Source organism: Chanodichthys erythropterus, chromosome 12 (genome assembly GCF_024489055.1).
Source record: "Chanodichthys erythropterus isolate Z2021 chromosome 12, ASM2448905v1, whole genome shotgun sequence".
Taxonomy (NCBI): domain Eukaryota; kingdom Metazoa; phylum Chordata; class Actinopteri; order Cypriniformes; family Xenocyprididae; genus Chanodichthys; species Chanodichthys erythropterus.
The window spans coordinates 55,913,655-55,935,411 of NC_090232.1; the positions used below are offsets into that span (position 1 = coordinate 55,913,655).

A 21,757-nucleotide genomic window follows, 5' to 3' on the forward strand; every position below is an offset into this window, starting at 1 on the left:
TAAATCAATTCTCATAAATAAAACTCAATAGTTGGTCAGTGACTTTAACTATGTCACTTACCATGAACTAACAATGAAAAGCACTAAAGTGTTTATTATATATCTCAGTTAAATGTTAATTTCAATGTTTATTAAATCACTATTAAAATAATCAGTTGTATCTGTCAATATTGTTTAATGGACCTGAACTAATATGAACTAAGAATGAACAGTTGAATTTTTATTACCTACATACAAAGATTAATAATGCAACACATGTATTGCTCATTGTTAGATAATGCATTAATGAATGTTAACTAATGGGACTTTATTGTAAAGTGTTACTACCAACTCAAAATCAACAACATACAAACAGTCTACTATAAAAAACCTAAAGAGTAAATCTGTCACATCTGTCAGGATTTACTTTAAAACTATTTTCTTTCAGAATTTGATGGTAAATTTCACAAATAATTACAAAAATGGCAAGTAACTGAATTAAATGTGAATTTTTGAAGTGAAAAGACTGAAATAGTATTTCTTCTAGAACATACAATTTTTAGAGTGTTGAATATCTGTTGTTGTTTTGAGCCAGAACTTTATATTTTGACATATATAGTCCAACTATAACTGCTGTGCAATTATTCTGAGTGTTGTACCTAGAAGAGTCTTTCTTCAGGAAGAAGCCTCCCCATTCCCTCCTTCAGATAATGAGAGTTACCATACATAACCAAGACATTTTTGCTCAAAACTTACTACAATGAAAAATATTGGTATGTAGTACCTGCACAGGAGAGAATTGGTGTTGTTTCCAAACAAAGGGAAACATATATATTTATTGTAGTGCTTTCAACATTAACACGTTAATGCATTCAACTTTTTTTCACTTTAATGCGTTCTTTAACACAATTAATGCAACATCCATTTTTTTGTCATCCTTTGGCTAGCGTTACATTATATGATCATGTTCTTAGTCATGCAAATGCTTTTAAATCAAAAGAGAACATGCTCTGGTTAATATGACATTTATGGGTTTATGTGAGGATTATTTTAAGTTCACTTAAATTAAAAGTTATTTAATTTTTGAAGCCTAATAAATATTAAAAAAATTATAGCTTTCAATTATACTTTAATGTTGTGTGGCTATAATTAATGTTTAAAATTGGGTGGGAAAATCATTTTCATTGAGACATCAGTAACTGTATTGGTATAAGTGATACTGGCCTTCATTCATAAAGAGATGCCATTAAACAAGTATTTAATATATACTGTCTTTATGTTGTTTCTTCATTAATTTGGAGAGTAACTGTGAAAAATGACAAAAATTTATTTAAAGCTTATAAAAACATAAGTAACTTTTAATTGCGATTAAGCACGATTAATTACAGAAATTTTTTTTTATCTAGTTCTTTTTATTCATCGATTGACAGCACTAATGTATTGGTAAAAGCTAATGTATTTGTTATTGGCGAAAATATGTTGAAAATTATGGGTATATTGGGTATCAGCAAAAATCCAATATAGTGCACCCCTAGTGTTTAGTGATGAATGAAGAACAGAGGATTGAACTATTAATCACAGTCTGGAAAAATCCTTCACTGAGATACAGTATATTTCACTCACCCAGTTGTGTGTGTATCACTGTTGTTTCTCACAGGAGGTTGTTTAATGTCACACAGAGACACTGAGGAATCATAAAAATAAACCCTAAATCCAGCATAGAGGGGTTCAGTGAATGTGGTGTTGAATGTGTGTAAGTGTGTGAGTGTGTGTGTGTGTGTGTGTGTGTGCCAGAGATGCTGTAGAAGGACAGAGTGCCGGCCGACATGTCCACATACACTCCTACTCTCTTAGAGGATGAACTGATGTCAGGTATATCAGTCCTGTAATTATTGTGACAGGCAGTGAATCTGTTATTATAGCAGTCCAGACTCCAGGATTTGTCATTAGATCCAAACATACAGTCAGTCAATCCTTTACTGCTGATTCCTTTATATGTCACAGATATTTCAGTGTCTTTGCTCCATTCAGCCTCCCAGTAACAGCGTCCAGTCAGACTCTCTCCACACAGAACCTGAGGAACATCATCAAATCTCTCTGGATGATCAGGATATGGCTGCTTCTTTCTCACATATGTGATCTTCTTGTTCTCATCAGACAGAATGAGTTTGCTGTGTGCTGTGTTTGGATCCAGTGTGAGATCACAGGCATCTGAACATAAGAAAAAAAAGAAACATTTCACTAAATGAGGCAAATCTACAACAAAAAGCCAAATTGTTGTGTAGACCTACATTTGTGTAGTCCTGCTGTAATTCTGAACTCTCCACAATGATCCACACTATAAAACACAAACGTGATTCATATTCGTATTCTAAAGTCAAGACAAAAAATAAACACATACAATCTGTTCTGTGACACAAATTTAGTTCACCCAAAAATGATAGATCATTTAGCCTGATGTTGTTTCAAACCTGTATGACTAACTTTCTTCAGTGGAACAACAACAACAAAAAAAAACAGACATTTCAAAACATCCTTTTGTGAAAACTAAAGACATACAGGTTTTCTGTTCCATGAGGGTGAGTAAAGGCTCCAAATATATTTCAAATGAAATCGAAGAACGAACTGATATAGCACAATTTTGGACAAAATCAGGCAAAAATTAAGTTTGGGTTCATATTGAGAGTTTGAAATGGCTTGCCAAAGCAAACTCTCAGGAAAAGTTTGCTTCAGCTGCAAAACACTACTACAGCAAAACATACTACCATTGGTCTATGACGATAACATAATAGGAGGTGTGCGCTGATATATTTTAAAGTATATTAAAACAGAAAACCATTATTTTAAATTGTAAGAATATTCAACGGTATTGCTGTATTTTTCTGTATTTTTGATATACAGCATGATAAGCATGAGATTTCTTTTAAAAACATTATAATAGTAATGCGTCCAATCTTTTGATTTTTGTGTTTATTTTGTTACTGAGAGGAAATTGCATATATTTACATATTCATCTAACCATCGTGCTCAGCAATGTGGTTGGTGTCAGATGTTCAATAACAGTATATCGCTGCTCATGGATTTCAAACATCGTTTTACCCCAAAACAAAAAACTAAGAAGAACTTCACTTAAAGTACACTATACTGCCAAAAGTATTGGGACATCCCTCCAAATCATTGAATTCAGGTTCTCCTTTCACTTCCATGGCCACAGGTGTATCCTTCTCGTCGACATTAGTGCCTGACCTCACAAATGTGCTTCTAGAGGAATGGTCAAAAATTCCCATAAACACACTCCTAAACCTTGTGGAAAGCCTTCCCAGAAGATTTGAAGCTGGTATAGCTGCAAAGGGTGGGCCAACTCCATATTAAACCCTACAGAATAAAAATGGGATATTATGAAAGTTCATGTGCACATAAAGGAAGGCGTGCCAAAACTTTTGGCAATATAGTGCACCATGATAATGAATATGCACAATATTGTTATTGTGAGCACTTCAAAATACCATAAATAATTTTGACGGATTTTAGATGGATCATTTACATTTACATTTATTTATTTGGCAGACTCTTTTATCCAAAGCGACTTACAAGTGAGGAATACAAGCGAGTCGTCATGACGAGGCAAATAGACACAAGAAGTGCTCACAATACAAGTTTTAGGCAGTGCTCAAAGTATTCTAAACTACAATAGAGAGGGATTAGAGGAAGTGAAAGGATAGCTATAAGAAGTTTTTTTAAGATGAGGTTAAGTGCTCACAAAAGAGATGAGTTTTCAGCTGTCTTTTGAGAACTTATCAATCAACTTCAAAAATTTAACAATGATCAGTTGTATTTCTTAACATTAACAACAACAAAAAAAAACCCTTCTGTGACAAATTTAGCTATTGCTCAGTCTTAGTTAATGCATTAACTAACGTTAAAAACGAGACCTTATTGTAAAGTGTTGTTCTTTACAATGAAAAATTTTCCTTTATATTTTTTTTGTGTTTTGCATTATTGTATTTAAACAGAGTTCTTTTTGATGTAAGAAAGAGATAAATTATAAGAAATAAAGAGTTCTTAAACCTCTTTTACTATGACAACACTTTTGCAACTTATTTCAAGTAATAATACCGTATAATCTGATTAAAGCTTCAGCAATTATTGCAACATGAAAATTTGATACAGTCCCATCACTACAGACTTCATTTATAGAGGTTTTTAGGTCTCAGACATATCTTTTTAACTAGATTTTGAAGGTAGGGGATCTTGAGTAATTTTCTCTGTGTGTCTAGGCACAATACATGTTATTGGCTATTTGTGTGTAGGCATGTTAATTCTTAATTGATGTTTGGTATAGTTTTATTATATGCCTTTTACCTTTTATTATTTACTCTTTAAATACTCATCTTCTAAACTAATTTAGAAGCATTTTGGGCAACAATGTGTTTTTTAATTGTGCGATAAAAATAAATAAAAGTTGAACTGTATCGAAAATAGAGTAACCAACTTTTGATCAGATCACTAAGGCAGATATTAATACCAGATGTAAACCGGGACTCTTATTTCCCCACATTACTTTAGGATCTGCAGTGAGCAGTTTGGATCCTTCAGTTTGTCAGAGAGCAGCTTGACTCCTGAATCTCCTGGGTGATTGTAGCTAAAATCCAGTTCTCTCAGGTGTGATGGGTTAGAACTCAAAGCTGAAGACACATAACAACAGCCTTCCTCTGTCACCATACAGCCAGACAACCTACAGATACATACAGTTAGATGATCTACAGACAAACATCAACAATATGACCGACAGACTGTAAATAATCTCTCATATGTCCTTAGTACTTCAGTATCTGCAGCTGAGAGTTTGGACTCTTCAGTCCTTCAGAGAGCAGCTTCACTCCTGAATCCTGCAGGTCATTGTTACTCAGGTCCAGCTCTCTCAGGACACAATTTTGGGATTGTAGAGCTGATGACAAACTCTCACAATCCTGACCAGTGAGATTACAGCCAGCAAGACTAAAATAGAGTAAATACAGCACAATAAGTTGGGATTCAAGGTGGTTTTCTTTAAAGGGGCAGCTCCTTAACAACTAGAAAAATTCAATGAGTAAATAATTGGCAATACAAAATAATTCAATAAAAAAGTAAAATAATGTGAAATATTTGGTCAAACTGAATATAATCCACAATTTGTAAACAGCATTAACATTTTAAAATGCTTTCAGTCCACACTGTTTTCCAAAAATTGTTTGTCTACACTAAATCATCTGAAATACTTAAATCCATTCACAGTGCCAGAGTAGAACATCATAAAAGCTCAATAAGATGCAAAAAAGCAAATTATTACCATATTTCCTGGGATTTTCCAGCTATCAACAATTAATAAAAAAGGGTGCACATTGCCTTACAAGATATTTTTTTAAAAGTGTAAATGTGTTTCTTCACTTGGACAATTACATTAGCTGTTTCCATCCACCTATTTTTGTGCATTTTGGGATATCACATAAAAAAAGGCTGGATGAAAACGCCAAGATGCGCATAAATTCTATGCCAGCATGACAGCAAAGCGACTTACATTTGTATCTGAGTATGTGCAATCCTTGGGATCGATCCCATGACCTTGGCATTGCTAGTGACACACTCTAACCACTGAGATACAGGAAAGCTTATACTGCAGCAACTTACGTTTTTCTTTCATTTCTTAAATTTTTCTTCAAGTTATTCAGGAAGTGACTTTTTTTCTCTTCAACTCACTGGAAGGAAACAGTACTTTATTTGCAAATCTTTTATGTGATATGGATGGAAACATAGCTACTGTCTCATTGTGGATGGAAGGAAAACTTGTAAAAAAAAAGGTTTTGAAATTTATACAAATATGGTCGCCACTTAAAACTGAGTAAACAAGTCTTCCACTCTGAGGTGTTGGTTTGTCTACAAAAACAAAGTTGTAAAAGCAGTGATCAGTTCCAAAAATATGATCTCTCTTGTTGTGGCAGCAGCAAGCAATCGAGAAAAATGGTGCTATATGGTACCATAGCAACAGTTACAATTCAATGCAATATGAGTGCAACAAATACAATTGCAGTTTCTGCACACTAAATGCAATCTAGTTCCTTTAGCTGAACTGCAACAGAGTTTAACACTCACGTTGACACTTTTTTGCTTTTTTTCTTATCAGGATTCTTAGCTATTAATGATTAAACACTCACAGAGATTTCCTACAGTTGATCACAGCTGGTATCAGTCTTCTTCTACCCTCATCTGATGTGTTGTATTTCTTGAGGTCCAGCTCATCCAGCGGCTCCTTTGATATCTGAAGCATGTAGGCGATTGTTGAGCAGTGAACAGGAGAGAGTTTTTCCTCTGAGTGTTTGTCTGATTTCACAAACTCTTGAATCTCTCTAGACATGGTCTGATCTTTCACTTCCAGCAGACAGAGGAACAGTTTGATAGATCTTTCAGTGTAGAGTCCATGTCCATCTTTGATCTTCTCTTTAATGTAATGTGTGGTTTCTCTGACACTCTCTGAGTTGTTCTCTCTGTGTGTCAGTAGATCCTGTAAGAGTCTCTGATTGGACTCCAATGAGATGCCCAGCAGGAACCGCAGAAACAGATCCAGCTGTCCATTCTCACTCTCAAGAGCTTTATCTACTGCTGATGCTAGTAGATCATACAGAGAGACATTCTCATATCTGTATAATCTGAATTTATACAAAAACAACTGCAGTGGTTCCTTGTTCTTTGATAAATAGCAGTAAAACACATAGAAAGCAGCAAGAAACTCCTGAAAGCTCAGATGAATGAAGCTGTAGACTTTCCTCTGATGAATCACAGATTCCTCCTTAAAGATCTCAGTGCAAATCCCAGAAAAGACTGAGGCGTCAGTGACATCTATGCCGCTCTCTCTCAGGTCCTCCTCATAGAACATCACATTGCCGTTCATCAGCTGCTTGAAAGCCACTTCAGCAAGTTTCACAATCACTTTTCTGTTGGACTTGAGGAGTTCTTTTGACTTTTTTTCTTCATACTTCTGATTCCTCATGTTGATCTGAATCAATGGATGTACATTTCAGTCAGAGTTTGAGGGATTTCTGCACTCAGATCTTCTTTCAGGAGCTTTTGAAGCACAGTGGATGAGATCCAGCAGAAGATGGGTATGTGGCACATGATGTGAAGGCTTCTTGCTCTTCTGATATGCAAGATGATTCTGCAGGCTTGATGCTCGTTACTGATTCTCTTCCTGATATATTCCTCCTTCTGAAGCTCATTGAATCCCTGAATTTCTGTCAGACGGCTGATGTATTTGGAGGGGATCTGATTGGCTGCTACTGGTCTGGAGGTGATCCAGATGAGAGCAGAGGGAAGCAGCTCTCCTTTTATGAGATTTGACATCAACACACCCACTGATGAAGTCTCAGTCACATCAGAAACTTTCTGAGCATCTGAAAACATCAGTGCCATTCTGCTTTCATCCAGACCATCAAAGATGAACACAACTTTACACTCCTCATAAATCTTTGAGTCCAGATCTTGAAGTTCAGGATGAAAGTCCAGCAGAAGTCTGTGAAGACTGTACTGATGGTCTCGGATCAAGTTCAGCTCTCGAAATGGAAGCACAAACATGAAATCTACATCTTGATTGGCTTTTCCCTCGGCCCAGTCCAGAATGAACTTCTGCACAGAGACGGTTTTTCCGATTCCAGCGATGCCTTTAGTAAGAACAGTCTTGATTTGGTCTTTCTCCTCACATCCTGGTTCAGGTAAGGCTTTAAAGATGTCATTGAAGTCAATAGGAGTGTCTTGTGAGCATTGGAGGAGGAGGGTTTCATTCTCTTGGAGTTTCATTCCCTCAAGTAATCTCTCAAACTTGTTCTTCATGCTGCTTTTGTGCTGGTTTTTGACTTTCTGTAATTCCTCATTCAATCGTTGATTATGTCTATTCAGGGATGCTGAAATGGTCATGTTGTCCCGACAGAAGACTGAGGAGTCTCCTCCAGAGATGCTTAAGTCTCGATCCACTCTGCTGAAAAAACAACAAACAGATTTAAAATAAATGAAATAAATTATTTAAATGTATAAAAGTCACATTTCTGTAATGTCCTGTTTTGGTTCATGGTCTTGTTTTCATGCTTATGTTTCATGTTCATGGTTCATCTCTCTTATTTTGTAGTTTGATTCTTGTTGCTTGTTTGTGTCATGCTTCCCTTGCTCCTCATGTTCTCCCTTAGTCGATGTGTCATGTTCTGATTGGTTGGTTATGGTCATGTTGTTTTAAGTTCAGTTCTGTCATTGGTTCCTTTGTCCCTTGTGTCACTTGCCCAATGTCTTAATTATGTGTTCACTAAGTTCATGTAGTTCTGCTGTTGATGTCTGTTCTGGTCAAGTCTGTTCAAGTCAAGTTTATTCAAGTCTGGTCAGGTCAAGTATGCTCAGGTCAAGTAGGTTGCTTTATTTGCATGCTCACTTTTGATTCAATAAACTGCAATTGGGTTCATCATCTCACCTTCAGTTTGGACTGAAATAATTACAATTTCATATTTCATAAATGCATATATTAATCTTGTAAGACATTTAATTATACAGAAAATACATTTCAATTTCATTTTAAAGTCAGTGCATAATGCAGCAGCTAGAGTTCTTACTAGAATCAGGAAGAATGACTATATTAGCCCGGTTCTGTCAACACTGCATTGGCTCCCTGTTAAAACCTGGCTAATTACTTACAAAGCACTAAATAATAATAATAATAATAATAATAATAATATTGTTTTATGTATATAGTGCCTTTCCAGAGCTCAAGGACGCTTTAAAGGATACAATTAACAAGGAAGAGATAATACAAGTAGACAATGGTGAGAAACAATAATGGAGAGGGAAGTATACAGAAAAATAGATTCAAGTACAAAAGTACAAAACAGGACTTAAGAGACATAACAACATTCAGATAACTATTAGTAATAATGCAGAGCAATCAATTAATCAAATCAGAGGTATAACATTCAGAAAACAGGTGAGTTTTGAGTAATGATTTAAATACAGAGATATTATTATCACAACAGAGTGAGCGGGGGAGAGATTTCCAGAGTTTGGGAGTGATAGTACTAAATGATCTGCCCACCACTGAAAAGAGATGATGCCATATTACAGAGCTAAGGGGGAGCCAAGCCATGCAAAGATTTAAAAGTGAGCAGGATCATTTTGAATTTAATACAGTAGGCAACTGGAAGCCAGTGGAGATCATACAAAATTGGGGTGATGTGAGCAGAACGCTTGGTGTGGGTGAGTATTCTAGCAGCAGAGTTTTGAATGTATTGTAATCTGGAAATGGAGCTGGCAGGTAGACCAATGAAAAGGGCATTACAGTAATCAAGGCGTGATGAGACAAATGCATGTATGACAGTTTCAGTGTCTTTGGTACTGATGAAGGGACAGAGTTGGGCAATGCGACGTAGGTGAAAGAATGCAGATTTGGTAATAGAGGTAATATGAGACTGAAAGGAAAGGGTAGAGTCAATGATTAAACGTAAATTTTTAACAGTATTGGATGTTTTAATGTGAGAACCAGCAACTTCACAGATGAAATTGGTAGAAATATTGCAGTTTTGAGTGGCAGAGGAAATGAAGCAGAGGTAAGAGATGTATTGATGAAGTGAGAGATAGGAGCAGAGATGGAAGAATGGCAAAGTTTCAGGAGAGAAGTAGGAGCAGGATCAAGTTGACAGGAAGAAGAGTTGGATTTCAAGATTAACTTGGAGACAGAAGATGGGGTTGTCAAAGAAAAACAAGACAGAGTTTGACTGGATAGATTTGGTGGATAGTTGAGCTTTGTATCAGTAGGCATTGGTGGACAGCATCGATCTTTTCAAGCAAATAATCCAGAAAAGAACAGCAAAGCTCATTAGAAGCTATGGAGTCTTGAGGTGGAGGTTTAGTAAGCTTATTTATTGTATTGAATAATGCTTTTGGCCTGTTACTTGATTTATTAATTGTGGCAGAGACAAAAGTATATCTGAAATCAACAAACAATGCCATGATAATATGCATTTGCCTACTTTTGTCGGGTGACATCCACCAGTGCCCTGGTCCAACTGGCCGAACAAACAGAGCAAACCTTCCTAATGCGCCTACTTGTGGCTCCGGTGCGTCTTTGGCGGCGGTGCTCCCGGGCGGTGTCTACAGGGATCCGGCGTTGGCTCGGGTGAATCCTTGCGCTGAGCTGAGATGGTCCGGTGGGGTTGGCTCTTGCGCGGATGGTGTGCTGGATCTGCGGCGTGGTTCACCGGAGGGGCAGCGATTCGCGTCCGCGGAGAGTGCACCTGCAGCTGCCATTGTCAGCTCTGAGCTTGGTGATGCTTCTATGCGGCACTTGGGTCTGGACGGTCCGGGGCCTTGCCGTGGTTCGCCGGGTGGACGTCCTGCGGCGACAGGAGAGGCTACCGCGGATGTGGGAGGCCCAAGCGAGGGCGGTCTTCACGGAGTCGGCGGGGTGAGCACCGCTAATATCCACAAACGCTTTACAGTAAATAAAGCAATACGCTTGAACCGGAAGTGGAAGGTTGTTCATACTGTAAACAATGCACGCTTAATCTGGGATCAAAAAGCCAAACCAAAAGGTCTCTTTGGCGGACATTTAAATATTCGAAGCTTAAGATCAAAAAGCGATCAAATTATCCACATGATGACTGAATCAAATCTGGATTATTTCTGCCTGTCTGAAACTTGGCTGCATAAAAATTCCCCTACTGCTGCATTTTTAGTTCCGGGGTACGTCTCCTACAGGAGAGATAGAGCTGATGCTAAAGGGGGAGGGGTAATGATCTATGTGAGAGACAGTATACAGTGCAGTGAAATTCAGTGGAAATCCCCAATTGATTTTTTTCAATTTTTTTTTGACATTTGAGAATGTGTTGGGTTAAATTTATCTCTTGCACCTCAGATGTCTCTCACTTTAATAGTTTTATATCGACCACCATCTGCTAACATAGATTTTTATGACAAGTTTAAGGAAATGTTAAAGCAGTGTGATTTTAAAAAGGAGGTTATAGTGATGGGCGATTTTAATCTACACTGGGACGATAATAGTACAAGGAAAAAACTGCAGCAAATTATGGATGGATTTAATCTTGTCCAGATGGTTAAAGGACCAACACGGATTACAAACAATTCTAGCACCTTAATTGACTTAATCTTCACCAATCACCCGGAATGGATTACAAAATCGTACAATATGTTAACTGGTCTTTCAGATCATAACATGGTGCTTATAACAAGAAAATTAACCAGTAAGCGATTTGCAGCTTATTCCGGAAAAAAGGAGTTCATTGGCATTCCAAGGAGCAGACAGGATCAATTTTACTCTGCAATAAGAAATATGAACTGGGACACTCTATTATTGGACAATGAATTGGAAATAATTAGTCAGAAATTTACTGAATGCTTACAAACAAAAATTAAGGAATTTGCAGTGACAGTTAAACATAAAAACAGAAAGTGTTCACTTCCCTGGCTCAGTGATGATATTAAACAGTTAATGAAAGACGGAGACAATGCTCTTAAAAAAGCCATAAAATCAAAACTATTGTGTGAGAGACAAAAATTTGCTTCATTACGAAATAGAGTTATAAGACAACTACGAAAAGCAAAGGCAGACTTTTTTATCACAATTATTAAAAATTGTCATGGAAACTCAAAAGCGACTTGGGATCAGATTAATAAATTAACAGGTAAAACTTCTTCTAGTAATAATTCAATACAGCTAAAGATTATTGGCATGCTTTTGCAGGATCCATCTGCTGTGGTACAGACACTAAATGAGTATTTTGTTGATTCTGTGGATACCATAGCTAAAAGTTTCCCTGTGAAATATAACAACTTACCTGTCATTACTTCAGATTTGTTAATTGAGCCACCACTATATCCAAAATCTGTATCTATATCTGATGTGGAAAAGGCAATTATAGAGCTTAACCCTTTAACTGCCCGCTCGACCAAATGGTAGAGCACATTTTGAGTCACTATATTTCACTGAGAGGAGTACCTAACTTAACTCAAGCTGATTGAGCCATCTCTACCATCTGGTTGAGGTATGTTATGCCAAAAAAATCCACTAGATGTCAGAGTGTCAATCAACAGCACTTGTCACAACACTTCCTCAAACATGGATGTCAGAAACAAAGAAATCACTCCTGCCATGTGAACTGTTCTTGGTGAAAATTTGCAAGGTAAGCAAATTTTTTTGACATATTACACTGTAAGAGCCCTAACTTTACAAAATTATGTTACTTGGTGCCATTAAAACACTTAAGTATGTTTCAAATAATTTTTCAAAAACATGCTCAACCAAACGGTTGATTTGACACTTAAAGGTAAATGCAGAAAAGCTAATGTAATGTTTTCAGATCATCCATTTCTGCAGTCAGAATGGACTATTTGCTGAGAAATATAAACTTCTGATCATTATTAGCTATGAATATGACAGCTATTGTTATTTCTTCATGAATATGCTGACATAATTTCTTAAATATGTATTTTTTTGCCACTTTTGCATATTTTTTGATGTAAATATAATGAATTCATTGAATTAATGTGTGGAAATCATAATTATCAGAGGCAATTACTTCTTAAATGACATGCTGGTGAACTAACATTACTAAAATTGTAAGAGATTGTTATTTATTTGTTTGTTGTTGCTTTTTTTTACAGTTACTAGATGGATGTCAACAGTTTCTATGGTACAAGAACATGCACTCTTCAGGCCCTTGCCCCAGAAAACCCCCCAGATTCTGATGCTGAGCTCAGTGATGATGATGACCCAATAGAGGATCCAAATTATCACCCTGTCTGAGAAGAGAAATGTTCATATGTCTAAAAAAAAAAGAGAAAAATCCTGTTGCACTACAACACTTGATGGCGTTTCTTGAATCATAAAAGCCTAAAATGCCATTATATTACTATCTTTTGCTATTTTGTTTTTAGTTTTTGAATGCAGAAAGAATGTAATGTCTTTAGTTTTGTTACTTTTAGTTATTTGTGTTATTTATTTTTGTTTATTGTTAAAAAAAACAAGAAAACATGTAATTTTCTGTCATAAAATGAAAATCTGAAATATTTTATAGAATATTTCAATAAATAAACAAGATTCAATATATAAAACTATTTTATTTTGATTATGTTTTAAATAAATTAGTATTATAGTTCATATTTTCTGAATTTCATAGTATGTGTATGAATTTTTTTATATTACCTTTAAGTGCCATCTCAACCATTTGGTAGAGGCCAATATTTTAAAAATTATGGGATGTATTGAAAAAAAATGCAGTGAGTGTGATAACTAGTGACATAATGAGATAAAAAATGCAAACAAAAAATTTTTCAAATGCTTTTTTCTTGGTGGGGCAGTTAAAGGGTTAAGTCTTCAAGAGCAAAAGATGTGTATGGGATGGATACACTTATGCTAAAACAAATAGGTCAGTCAATTAAGGGTCCATTAACACATATCATCAATGTGTCATTAGATCAAGGGAAATTTCCTGAGTCATGGAAAATTGCTAGTGTCATTCCTATATTTAAAGGTGGCAACTCCCTTCTTACATCTAATTACCGACCGGTTAGCATTTTGCCAACAGTATCTAAAGTGTTTGAAAAATTGGTTGCTAAACAAATTATCAATCATCTTAATTGCAGTTCTTTTCCTTTGCACTCAATGCAGTTTGGATTCAGGGCTTATCATTCTACAGAGACAGCAAATTGTTATTTTCTGGAAAAGGTTAAATCAAATATAGACAAAGGAGGGATAGTGGGAGGAATATTTTTAGATCTTCGTAAAGCATTCGATACAGTCAACCATTCAGTTTTACTGCACAAACTTCATGCATTTAATTTTTCTTCAAAATATATTAGTCTTATTAACTCATATCTTTTATCTCGTTCACAAAGTGTAAGAATTGACCAATATAATTCTACCCCCTTACTATTATCAACTGGTGTTCCACAGGGTTCAATTTTAGGTCCAATTCTTTTTAGTTTATACATTAACGAGTTACCATCTTTGAAATCTCAATTTCAAAACTCACATCAAAAAAGTTAGTAATAGGATTAAGTTCAGTTTAGCAAATTTCAGATTCATTAGAGATTTCATGTCAACAGAAGCTGCTAAATTATATTTCTTTTCCATGATTTTATCCCACATAACATATTGCTTAATAAGCTGGTCCAATACTCACTCTACAACAATAAAACCATTAGAAAGATTATACAAACAAGCATTAAAAATACTGGATAAAAAACCATATCACTACCACCACTGTAGTATTCTGAGGAAATATCAGTTACTTACTTGGGATAATCTAATTAAATTTAAAAATATTTGTTTAATTTATAAAATTAGATATGGCTTAGCACCTCCTCCACTATGTGATTTTATACATTTTAGATCCAGTGAGGTTAAGGTAACTAGAGGGGCAGTGAGGGAAGACTGCATCATACCACTGAGAAAAACAGCTTTTGGTCAGGCTGTCTTCTCCGTAAGAGCAGTTCAGCAATGGAACACAGTGCCGGTAACCATTAGAGAGTCTTTGTCATTCTTTTCATTCAAAAAGAATGCAAAAAAATGGCTTGTAGAGAGCCAAACATGTGAGCACTAATGTTTTTATGTGTGTATTTAAATATTATATTATTTTTATATGTATTGTATTTATTAACCATAATGTGTTGTAATTTTTTTTTTTTTTTTTTTTTTTGTGTGTGTGTGTGTGATTTTGTATTTGTGATTATTTTTAAAGGTTGCCTTGTTTAAATCTGGCTGGGGGACTACCGATGAAAATTAGCACTTTTGAGCTAACTCGGGTACATTTACATTGTTTTAATGTTTATTAATGTACATTGTCCCCTTTCAAATAAAGAAATAAATAAAAAAAATAAATAAAAATACACATACACATAAGACATACACATAACACATTATCTACCTCTATAATTCAAATAATGTAAATTGTTAGGCTGCATAAATTGTCACCCGGAACCAAGAACACTTCCCATAACACCTGATGTACTCGCTACATCATAAGAAGAATGGCGTCTACGCTAATATTAGTCTCTCTCTGTTTATCCCGAGTTTTATCATAGTCTGCCGGATCCAGAACGTATCCAGATCAGATGTAGGACCTGTGCATAATCATGATGACAACACAACACTAAAGTGTTAGCAGAGATTGTGTATACTAGACATTTGGCAATGTCACTTTGTAAAGAAATATGCCTGCGCACATATGTATTCAAACGTGCATACCTATAGACTAAACAGGTATTATGAATGTGCATGCTGTCACTATTATCGCAGATTAACATTATTAAACTTTACACAGAGATGATTACAGTATCGTTTTCAAATCTTTTCAAAAGCTTGCACATTGGACCCTATTTCAAAGTTTGTGACGGCCAGAACTCATTAAAAGTTTTCTCAAAAAAGTTTTCTGTTTTTAGCTGAGGTGTCATGTAAGTTAAGTTAAACTAATGATTTTTACAATGGAAATTAATCAATGAAACGTAAGTGGCACATTCCAAGGACTATAATCCATGAACAGCATTATTAAACACTTTTCTGAGGCTGCACAATATATTAAAAGCATTTAAAAACTATATTATAGTATAGCGGTATTGTGAATTCACAAAGGCTGTGATTCAATTAAATCAATATTTTTTCAATATTAGTTATGTGCATCTCTGAGTGGCTCATTCACAGTAACTGCTTCTCCACATGAACTTTTATCGTTTACGTGAGTGGAGTGTCTCAAACTGCATATACTGTGAGTTTGTGTCGCTTATGACGTTCATCTGGGAACACAATGTGCACCATTTAATCAGATTTGTAAGGTAAATTATTTATAAAACCTGTGCCAACATATTTCAGTAGCTGTATCATTTCTTTCGTAAAGAAGTGGCCAAATATTAAAGATTAAGTTAACATTTTAATTAAATGTTGGTTGGCCAATATTGAATATTAAAGGATTTGATTTCAAATACTCGAATAACTGTAGAAATAACCAAGTGATTACTCGATTATCAAAATAATGTTTAGTGACATCCCTACTCACCTGGTGTCAAAGGTCACTGCTTCATCTTTGAATTTAGGAAGATTAGGCAGTGATTTTAACCTCATTAGAGGCACATTGGAGTCTACAGATGAAGATAACAGTCTATCCAGACAGAAATACAGAACACAGAAATAATTTTTTACATTTATAATGAGTCAGTCTGTTGTCTCTAATACTGAATTTTTATCTCACCACCTAAACCCTACTGCTTTATCACTGGGATCAGAGGTCACTTCATCCCAGAATTTAGGACGATCAGGCAATGATCTGTGACTCTCCATTGACATACAGCAGAGTTCTGGAGATGAAGATCTCTCCCTGCTCCATATGGCCCCATAATAAGAAATTAACTTCAGACCTGCATATGGAAACAATGAGAACAAACCATACATAACATTTTGATTATTCCAGTAAGTACAGTAAAACACACACACACACACACACACACACACAACATTCTTAAGATTTATGTGCTTCAGATTTTGTAGTTGCAGCAGTTTGTGGAGGATCCTTTTTTCTGAAGTCCATAAAGTACTTCAACAGCCTGTATCTCTCCCTGTTCAGAGGTTCATGTGTTTTCTGCTGCTGTAAAGTGACTCACTGACAGATTCTCTGTGCCAGCCCTCACATCAAACTAACTGATAATCACATTTGATTAATAACTCTCTGAACGCTTCGATGAAGAGTCTGTTTCCAATGCTTAATAGTGGTTCTCCATCCAAAATAACAAATCTCAATGTATTCAAGTGATGCAGTTAAACAATCAGATGAAAAAACAACAACTATGAATCGCATCAAATCAGATTTGACTGTCAGCATATGAGTCCAGCTAAAGGTTAAACACAAAGTGAAGCTAACCGATGACTTAATTGCGTCTCAGTCTTTGTCTGGCATGAGAAAAATAATAATGAGTTACAGTGCGGTTTATACTACAAATATCTTTATTAAACATTAATTTACAGCATTTACAGTAGCCACTGTTCAGTCCAACTCAACTGTTCCTAATGAGAGTCTTTACCCCTCATTAAAGCTCCAGATCAACCATCATTTCCAACATCCAACACAATGACCAGACAAGAAATTCAACTATAAATAAAACACATCTATATGAACTATTTTGAATTGGTTAATTAAACACACATAAGACAAAATGACAATGAATAACACTAACTACACAAATGAAAAAAGACAATAATTAAATGCACAAATGTGTCTCATCAAGTTTCACTGCACTTAATGGACTTTAATCTCAATCTGACATCAAGCCTAGTAGGCTATATTTCCTGACAAGCCTATCTATTTTGTGAAAGATTATCACAGCAGTGACACTGATGAAGTGATGAAATCAAAATGCAAAACTAGCAGGGCTGAATTATTTGTGAAATATAAATTCAAGTCCTACAGTTGATATTACAATTTAGTTTTCGCCTCATAGTGCAGCAGATAGATGAACTGTAGTGAACTGTTTTATTGTACTGAGTGTTGATACACAGACTTTAGGTTTGAGCCAGATAACACACCCAGTGTCACATGATCTCAGTGATCTTCAGTTAAAATGTTTTTTTTTCATGAGTTTCAAACTTAGAGGGTAAAGCATATTCATAACAAATCTGTGGATCATAATTCATCTCATCATTAAACCTGAGCTTCTACAAATCTAATCTTCCCTTTTCCAGTAGGTGAGAGGCCATAACGTGTTAGAAATGAAAATAGAACTATCATGCGAGTCATAAAATTCAACATTTAATATCATTACAATGCAGTTTAAATTTATCAAGTTAGACTTCATAACAATGCATATGACAACATATTATACAATACTATGAGAAGACTTTAGAAGACTATCTGAACTTACCGTGACAGTTCAGTCTCTGAATGACGTCTTCTCATCAATATAGGTTAAACAGTCTCTAGAAAATTATTAACTAGAGGAGTTTATCCAGCAATCACACCACTTGACAAACAATGTTTCACAGTTCACTTTCCACAGACGGACTGAATGTCCTTGTCCTGTATATATTCAATTACATAGACAGATGTATTGTGTTTTAAACAGGATGGTCCACTCTGCACTTAATAAATCTCAATCTTTACCAATAGGTTGAATAGGTCATATTTTATCAGTCTTATACAGCTAAAAGTGAGGACATTACTATCTTATGTTTTATAATTTAACAGATTTTATGATTAAATGACCTCAGAAAAGCTCCTGTCAGACTCTCTTTGCGTGTGTTGCGTGATTGACGTTTAATGGTTTTTGTCTCATGTGCCCACACACTCCCAGAGCCAATGTGAGCGGTGTCTGGGGAGTGATTGGGGGTTCAGGTGCCTTGCTCAAGGGTATGGTATCGTGTCAGATAGTGGATTGTAGTGTCCTGAGGAAAAATTTAATTCATTCACTGCTATAGGAGAGCAAGAATTCTCTAAACTTGTTAAATCATCAAAATCAACAACATGTACACTTTAAACAAAAATGGTGCTAAATAGCACTAAAAGTGGTTCATTGGCTTGTAATCATAGGGGAACAACTTTAAGTGCTATATAGCACCTATCTTTAAAGTTTCTATACAGTACCGTTGTCAAATGGTGCTATGTAGAACCATGAGAGTCTCATGTGGGGCCCTGGAATATTCCCAAATAGGGCAACTACTCTGTAAAAAAACACACACATAAAAAAAAACACATAAAAAAACTGTGAAATGCATGGCAGCACATGGAGCCTAATGTTTAATTGTTTAATGAAAATAATGGTTAATGATCGTTAAAAAATAAACAGTCAATGACTGGCAGAAGCATCTCCCAAACTGTAAAATTAAGGTCATTTAAAATTTAAGTTTTGTTTTTTATTTTTATTTAAATGTTTTTACAAAAACAATTACTTTACAGATATTAATCAGGATTATTATTGTGAAACATTGTCTGTGAAATGCCAATCTCTTGCAATCAAGTCTTTACAGCACACATGCATGAGTTAATCAGCAGTTACACTGTTACTGCCTTTAAATAAATCAACATCAGTGTTTCTCAGCTCATCATTGACTGAAGTAGGCTCTACTCTCCTTAGAACAACGGTGACCCACAAAACACGATAACAGAAACAAAACATTAAATACTACCAGATCTCTCTAGAGCACAGCATCTTCACTTATTACAAACCAGTATGACTTTATTTCTTTCATACAAAACTTCTATTTTTAGCTAAGACAAGATGGTGTAGACAAGATGGCGCCTGTGTGCTGGGCCTGCCGTCTATCGCTCCTGTGGTCGCTTGTCTGGTTGTCTGCTCTATTATTAAACTGTTACACGCTTTTAACCTACGACCGCCAAGCACTCTTGGATATCCGCAACTCGGTTGCGACCTCATTTACAAACTCTTACACTTTAGCTGTGGACTGCTCCTTTAATAAGGCAGATGAGCCGTTCATATCGGCTGTCCCGGGACATATCCGCCGGTGGCCCCTCAGCATCCCGCGGAGAAAGCGAAGGAGGAAACGAGGAAACCGCGGAGGTTATATCGTGAAGCTAAAGGCTCACCTGCGGGCTGGCTTTCTCTCGGATCCTTCCCGCGAATCGCCTTACGGCGGTTCTACTATCTGGCGCCCGCGGGACGTGGCATACCGGTGGCTTCGTCATGTTCTCCCCGCGCACCCGAGCCCTGTTTTTCGTTCCGGTCCCTCGTTCCGGAGCCTCGGCTCCAGACGTCGGGGAGTGACTCACAGAAATCTGCGCACGCTAAAAAGAGCGTCCTCATCTCCTGTTATCATCCCTCCACCGAAGATGGCATTATTAAATGCCCGTTCTTTGGTGAACAAGACCTTCCTACTAAATGATTTTTACTCAGCTCACAACTTGGATTTTATGTTCATCACGGAATCCTGGATAAAGGTTGGTGATCTAACTCCGTTTTCTGAACTGATCCCTGCTGACTGTACATTTTTTAACTCTCCTCGTCCGAGTGGACGCGGGGGTGGCATAGTAACTATTTTAAAGAACTCCCTCTCTGCACGCTGTCGATTGGTCCCTGGAATGGCCTTCTCCAGCTTTGAGGCTCAGTTTCTTCATTTGGACTGGAACGGTCCTGTATGTCTAGTGGTGATTTATCGTCCTCCGCACTCCACTAAGGATTTCATAAAGCATTTCACTGAACTGATTGGCAATATTGGCACAAATTACGACCGCTTCCTATTGGTGGGCGACTTTAATATCCATGTCTGCTGTCCGTCTAACCCCTTATCACATGAGTTTCTTAATATTATTAATCCTTTTAATCTTTCCCAGTGGATAAATGACTCTACACATATTTTGGGTCATACGTTGGATCTTGTACTCTCATATGGGTTTGATGTGACTGATGTTGTGCTCTCTGATTTTATGATTTCTGATCATAAGCCTATATTATTCACAGTATCTCTTCCAGAGCTCTCTCATTCTTCTAATACAACTGTAAGTCTCTCTCGTTTCTACTCTCCTCAGTTTAGCACAAATTTTAACTTGTGTTTTGCTGAATGTGGCTCACAATTGATCTTGGATCAACCATTATCTGACTTGGATGCTGATCAACATCTGAGTCTCCTGAACTCTGCCTGGCTTAAGGCAGCAAATGCAACTGCCCCTCTTAAGCCCCACAAACAGAAATCTAAATCTGATCTGTGGCAAAACTCTGATACCCGTCTCTTAAGACAGAACTGCAGAAAGGCAGAACGTAAATGGAAACAAGACAGGCTGCATATCTCTCTTCTAATGTTCAGAGACTCACTTACATCTTACCAGACTGCAGCTAAGTCTGCAAAAGCTGCATATTTCTCTAACCTAATTGAAACTAATCATTCTAAACCAAAGGTTTTGTTTTCAATTATTCAATCTGTTACCAATCCTTCTGTTAACACTTTGCCTGTTGCCTCTGATGCTCTATGTGAAAACTTCTTGAGATACTTTAGTGACAAAATTACGAACTTGAGACTTGGTGTCTGTCCCACCTTAACGTTAACCAATTCTCCAATTTTGTCACCTGCCTCTGCATTTTTGGATGCTTTTGAACCCATTAATCTCCAGGAATTGAAGGAGGTGATTGTCAATCTTAAACCCTCATTTTGTCCGAGTGATATTATTCACCCCAAATTTTTTAAATTAATTATTGACTCGATTGGGCCTGGTCTGTTATCTCTTGTTAATAAGTGTCTCCAAACTGGCTCTGTTCCTGCTGACCTTAAAGTCGCCACAGTCACTCCTCTGCTCAAGAAGCCTTCACTGGACCCCACTGTCCTGAAAAATTTTCGTCCTATTTCTGTTTTACCTTTTATTTCAAAAGTTTTAGAGAAAATTGTGCTGAATCAACTTCAACATTTTATGACTAGCAATTCTATTTATGAGGTTTTTCAGTCTGGTTTTAAGTCTGCTCACAGCACTGAGTCCGCCCTTCTGAGAGTGCTAAACGACATTTACCTCTCTACTGACTCTGGGGACTCTGTGATTCTTATTCTTTTAGATTTATCAGCCGCTTTTGATACCATAGACCACTCCTTACTATTAGCTAGACTAGAGTCTTGGGTAGGTCTAAAAGCTAACGCTCTGAAATGGTTTCAGTCATACCTATCTGACAGAAGATTTTTAGTGAAACTGGGTAATTTTTCCTCTTCCCCTGCTCCTCTGCCCTGTGGCCTTCCACAAGGCTCTATCTTAGCTCCCTCTCTTTTCTCTCTGTACAT

General features: G+C 36.4%; 1 pseudogene; it reads right to left on the reverse strand.

Annotated features, from left to right (window-relative positions):
• Positions 1 to 832: 832 nt before the first annotated feature.
• On the reverse strand, positions 833 to 21,757 carry LOC137032496 (NLR family CARD domain-containing protein 3-like; annotated as a pseudogene).